Source organism: Pogona vitticeps, chromosome 7 (genome assembly GCF_051106095.1).
Source record: "Pogona vitticeps strain Pit_001003342236 chromosome 7, PviZW2.1, whole genome shotgun sequence".
Lineage (NCBI taxonomy): Eukaryota > Metazoa > Chordata > Lepidosauria > Squamata > Agamidae > Pogona > Pogona vitticeps.
The window spans coordinates 21103419-21109475 of record NC_135789.1 but is presented as its reverse complement, the minus strand read 5'-3'; the positions used below and the strand labels follow the sequence as shown (position 1 = coordinate 21109475).

Here is a 6057-nt window from a genome sequence, read left to right as displayed (position 1 = left end):
GAGAAGCCTCCTACAGAGACCCACTGAGCCAGGAAATCCCCTGAATAATATGGGGGGGGCGCCTCTCCCCTCTCGCTCATTCTCTGCATGCCTGGACGCGCAGGGTTGCTGTGAAGAGGAAAGCGGGGGCTGGAGAAAGGCTGCCAGGTAGGGGGCTCGAGTCTCAGGCTGGACTGAAGTCGCACTCGGGACCCGACTCGGACTCCAGAGGTGGTTCACCTGAGATGGAAGCTGAGGCTCCAATACTTTGGCCATCTCATGAGAAGAGAAGACTCCCTGGAAAAGACCCTGATGTTGGGAAAGTGTGAAGGCAGGAGGAGAAGGGGACGACAGAGGACGAGATGGTTGGACAGTGTCATCGAAGCAACCAACATGAATTTGACCCAACTCCGGGAGGCCGTGGAAGAGAGGAGGGCCTGGCGTGCCCTGGTCCACGGAGTCACGAAAAGTCGGACACCACTAAAAGACTAAAGAACAACAAAGCTTGTGTTTCCACCATGTGGGACTAGAATCATAGCCTTCTGGAGTTGGAAAGGTCCTGTAAGGCCACTGAATCCAGTCCCCTAATCTGTCCAGGAATCCAAGTCAAAGCAGATCTGAAGATGGGTGGGCCGTTTCCTCTTGAATGCCTCCAACACTGGAGCGCTCACCACCTGAAGTAATCGGTTCCATCCTCATACTGCTCTAACAGGTAAGAACTTTCTTCCTGACATTCAACCGAAATCTGGCTTCAGTTTGAGCACATGGTTACGTCTTCTACACTCTGGGATGATGGCGAACAGATCCTGCCCCTCCTCTGAAGGGCAGCCTTTAACATCTTGGAAGGGTGCGATCCTATCTCCCCTCTGTCGTCTATTCTCCCGGCTAACCTGGCCCGGTTCTCTGAGTCTTTCCTAACCCTTTCTGGGGATCATGTTCCAGTCTGTCCAGTCCCATCTGGAATAACAGCTGGTGAACATCTTTATCCCGTGTTAGGACTCTTGCCTGTGGAGAACTTTGCTCCGCCACCTTTGTGAGAAGAAAATGTGAGAACAGAGAACGTCGGAGTTCAGAACAGAAAAACACGGATCTCTTGAACCAACAGGATGGGGAGTTAAAGCACAACTTTGTACAGATGTCACTATACCCCCCCCCCCTTTTCCCTTGGTATTACTCTTCCCAACGGGAAACAAAGATGTGAAGTGTAATTGTCCTCATAATAGGAATTATTCGCTATTTATCTCTGTAGAAGCCCGCCAAGAAGTATAAATGGCTTTCCTGTCACTGGGATTATTTATGAAACTACTTCATGGGAGGAAATGCAAAGATGAATGAGAGCTGCTATGGGTGGGAATTTCTCTCCCGAGCTCATCTTGTCGTCCTCACGCATCCATTTTTCCCAGAGGTTGATCAATAACAACCAAGGAACGGGGGACAGTGACCCGAAAAGCGTTCTTAGGGGTCCACATTCCTAGAAGGAAAGCAGAAAATAAACGACTGTCTTTTTCTCCTTTTTCCCTTCCTTCCAGGAATTGACAGTGGGGTTTGCTTTGGTTTCAATGTTTTCTACCCGAGGCCCTTCCAGGATGAAATCGTGGAACGGGAACAGAAAGTTTGATTCTGTGCAACGTGGGACTCAAAAGGGACGATGGTTTTCAGTCTCACTTTAGGCGTTAATTGACTCAGGGTGTGATCAGAGGCAGACATTGGCACAGCTTATGTGATCTATTTTCTGGCGGTCAGAGGACATACAGGAAATCGCGAACCAGCCCGACCCTGCTCGGGACCCAAACTGGACATACCTTCTTTGGAGCTAAGCTGGCGTGTTGCCTGCTTGCCCCAAAGGGTGGCTTTCAGGGAGATCACTCCGAACGGGATCCTTTCCTTTTATGATCAAACACCATCCTGCATTGCCATCTAATGGCACCCTGCAATGACTGTGTCCACCACCCATAATCCTTGTCTAGAAACACCGTACCCGGACAGCCTCTTTCACGGAATTATTATGGATTGTCCTTCTGGCATTTCACGGTCCCTTAGCCTTGCTCTGCCCACACTTGACCCACTAAGATAACAGCCACCGGATGATGGAAATTCTAGTTTTATCATAACCATTTGTGCTATAATAAATGATTCAATGATTGGACCGTTGGGTCAGTGACACAGATCTTAAGTGATAAGACCTTTTCTCAGTTTCAGGACCAGCTCAGAAATTAATGGGAATGCAGCCTGGGAATCGGGAAATGGAGCCGCAGGTGATGATGTCTCTCGAGGAGGCCCTGAAAAAGATTCTGCGACTCTGAAACACCAGCTGGAGGCGTGAGATCTGGGAAGACACTTACTCTCATCAGGTCTCTAAAACGGCATACGTGTTCAATGCCATTGGAAACCCCACATTGGTGGTCCCATCATCAGCCTGCAAATCCCCTTAATTGGGGGGGGGGCAATTCTCCCGCCCATTGCTTAATCATAGGGGGAGTTTGGGGCCTCGTTGTACACCCTGCTTACCTTGTTTCATTCCTGGAATTTATCAAAGCTGGTGGAATAACTTAAGTGTTGCTGATAAACCCTTTTGTGTTTTAATGAGGCTTCATGCAGGCATGCTAATCAGCGGGCAAGATTTAAAAATTAAGATCAACATACAGTGGGGTCTTGACTTGAGAACTTAATCTGTATTGGAAGGCGGTTCTCAAGTCAAAAAGTTCTCAGGTCAAATCTGCATTTCCCATAGGAATGCATTGAAAACCATTTGATCCGTATCTGCTCTTTTCCGTCCATAGAAACTAATGGGAAGCTGCTATTCTGCCTTCGACCACTAGAGGGGGATATTTTGTTTCTTTTTTTTCTTAGGTCAAGAAAGGTTCAGGGAAGGCAGGGAAAATACAGTCCAGCCAGTACAGTACCAGGCAGTCTGAAGACTGTCTCCCAATCCACTCTCTAAACGCTGGGAGGAGTGAGGAAGCAGACAGGCACCCTTTTCACTGGCCAACAGTTAACTGAAAGTTCAAATTTTGCACTTTCCCTGCCTCCCACGTGGTTTTTTTCAGTTCTTAACTCAAATCTAAGTATGTAAGTCAAGTCAATATTTTCCTGTGAGAGTGGTTCTTAAGTCAAAATGTTCTTAACTTGAGCCATTCTTAAGTCAAGACCCCACTGTATTTGAATAGAACTACCATTTCTGTATTTTGCAAAGTCAAGAAGAATAAAAAAACTTAGACCTTTCCTGATTTCCACTGAATTCTAGAGGAAATAATGGAGAAAATGTACAACTATGGTCTCACAGTCACACAATCCTTACCATGAAGTTCTCCATCCATTGACAAGCCGCCCGGCTGCTTTCTGTTCTTCTTCTTACCTCATTGTAATATCTTAATAATATCAAAAATGAGACGCAAAACAAAGAGGAGACCACCACCAGCCCATGGCCTGTCTCGTAGCTTGATCTCGCAGCCAAACTAAAACTAGCTTTCTGGTTCACAAAACAGGCACACATCCTGGCAGTGGGGTGGGATTTTCCTTCCACCAGGGAAGATGTGGAAATGAAGAAAACAGAGGAAAGACATCCGGTGGTTGGCAAGGCTGGTCTTGAATGCCACCTGTGGTTCCAGGATGTGATGGAGAAGCTGTTGCAGAGTTTTGAATTTTGGTTAATTTTATTTTCTGGCTGCTTAGCAAAAGTACAGAGATTCAGAGAGCACAATTACCCCCAATTTAGTTCACCCCTTTTTCTCGTTAACTGGCACTTTCCAATCTCAATGTGAGACATTCGTAGTAGAAAGAATAAAAAGTTTCATTTACTCACAGGAACAGATAACAGCAAGCTAAAAAGCGGAGGGACATTTCAGCAGGAGGCTTTGACGGACTAGGACTGCTGAGAGAAAACAGAGAGGGGGAAAAACACTCAGCAGAGAGGCAGGGCTCTCTTTGAATTCAGAGGCAGGGAAGAGACCATTGGTTACTGCTTGATTGATTGACAGTCACCCCAGCCCATAAAGGTTCCTCCCAGCCACGCCTGGGGCGTGGTGGCGCTGCGGGCTAAACCGCAGAAGCCTGTGCTGCAGGGTCAGAAGACCAAGCAGTCGTAAGATTGAATCCACGCGATGGAGTGAGCTCCTGTCGCTTGTCCCAGCTCCTGCCAACCTAGTAGTTCAAAAACATGTAAAAATGCAAGTTGATAAATAGGGACCACCTTGGTGGGAAGGTAACGGCGTTCCATGTCTAAGTTGCACTGGCCATGTGACCACGGAAGATTGTCTTCGGACAAAACACTGGCTCTATGGCTTGGAAACGGGGATGAGCACCGCCCCCTGGAGTCGAACACGACTGGACAAAAATTGTCAAGGGGAACCTTTAACTTTACCAGCCACGCCTACTAAAGGGAGCCTGCGAGGTTGCAAAAACTCCCAACAGAAGCTAGCGATGGACCAAAGGATGGGTCCCAGGAGGTGAAGCCTTAGTGCCAGGAACTGGCTTAAGCTGAATCATCCTTTGACTGGAATCTTTTTTAAAGTGCACTATTTTTTAAAATGGCTCCAGAGAAGAAAATACAGGAAGGATGTGGGTTTCAAAGGAAGATATCTTGAAAGGAAACGTGGTTTTTAAAAGTTGAGGTTAGGAAATTTAACACTGGTAAATCCCAAGGTCTTCCGAGATGAATGGTGACTAGCTGGGGCAGTGGTTTCGCCCCTTGCGAAAGATTTTAGTTACTCTGGAATTAGGGAGGATGGCCCTTAGAAAGCAGGCCGATGGTCCATCATCACAACTATATGCAAAGCCTTACCAGCTTGGGAGAAACCGGCAGGACTGGAGTTCAACAGCCTCTGAGAGCCTGGGGTCAGTGGCGCCACCAGAGGACAGGATAAAGATGCTACGATAAGGAGAAGAGAGAAAAAAAGTATTATTTTCTCTGGTTACTTTCATTGCCCAGTTACTAGCGCAGTTTCATCCAACAAGCTGCTGTGCATCGTACGGCAGGATTTATGCTCCTCATAAACCCTTTCCCTTTTCATAAAAACAACTTGTTTACCTTTTCTGTCTATTAAATGTCAACCAGGGAGCTTTAGAATTTTTGGCAGACCAAGGATGACTGTTTTCTAAAGATATGGCTCTCAATAATAATGATGATGCTGATGAAACATCATCAAGTCAATACAGATGTGGTCCCCCATTCCCTTCTCCTGGGGTGTCCTGGGACACGTGCAGCTTGAACCCAAAGCCTACCCAGGCTGGCTCTACTCGCAGGAGGCCAAATCTGCTGGCGCTCACACAGAATCCCGGAATCATGGAGTGGGAAGGGATCTCTAAGGCCATCAAGTCCAACCCCTTGCTCAAGGCAAGGAATCCAAAGCTGGTCTGACCGATGGTGGTCCAGTTTTCTCCAGTGTTGGAGCCCATTGTTACATTTCACCATTGGTCTGGAATGATTAGGATCTTAGGCTGACTAAAAAAGGGATGCAAAACTTTTAGCTTCTCACTGTGACAAAGTGTGGGGACCCATTTTCTACTCAGTGGGAGATCTCTGTGTGAATTGGGGTTTTTCCCTCTTTTTGCGGCGGCGGCCGGGGGGGGGGGCATTATGAGCTTACCTGAATGTTTTCTAAAAGGAGCTGCAGAGAGTTTTTAACCATTCAGGTGCAAAATAACATCCTGCAGAAAAGTCTCTAGAAAACACATTTGGGCTGCCCAGAATCTGGCCAATGAACAGGCCAAAGAAGAAGAAGAAAAGAAAGAAAGAAAGAAAGAAAGAAAGAAAGAAAGAAAGAAAGAAAGAAAGAAAGAAAGAAAGAAAGAAAGAAAGAAAGAAAGAAAGAAAGAAAGAAGGAGGGAGAGAAAAGAGAAAAGGAGAAAAATAAAAAATGGGATTGAAATCTAACTTTTGGAAAGAGCGGAGAAACTTGTTAATATATATAGGTGATGTCGTGGCAAGACTTGGGAAACAGTTGAAACAAGGAATTATTTGAATATTGTTCCTAGAATTATCTGTGACATTTGAAAGCTTTTGGGGTCAGGCAATAACTAGCTTGAACAGCAGATGGTGATATTGAACTATAAATGCAGCCGTGGAGTTTCCCTTTACAC

General features: G+C 46.3%; 1 long non-coding RNA gene across 1 annotated transcript; it reads left to right on the top strand.

Moving 5' to 3' along the window:
* Window positions 1-5795, top strand: LOC144584074 (uncharacterized). The gene is made up of 2 exons (XR_013538108.1): window positions 1-691; window positions 2173-5795. It is a non-coding gene; the product is annotated as an uncharacterized LOC144584074 (long non-coding RNA).
* Window positions 5796-6057: the final 262 nt, after the last annotated feature.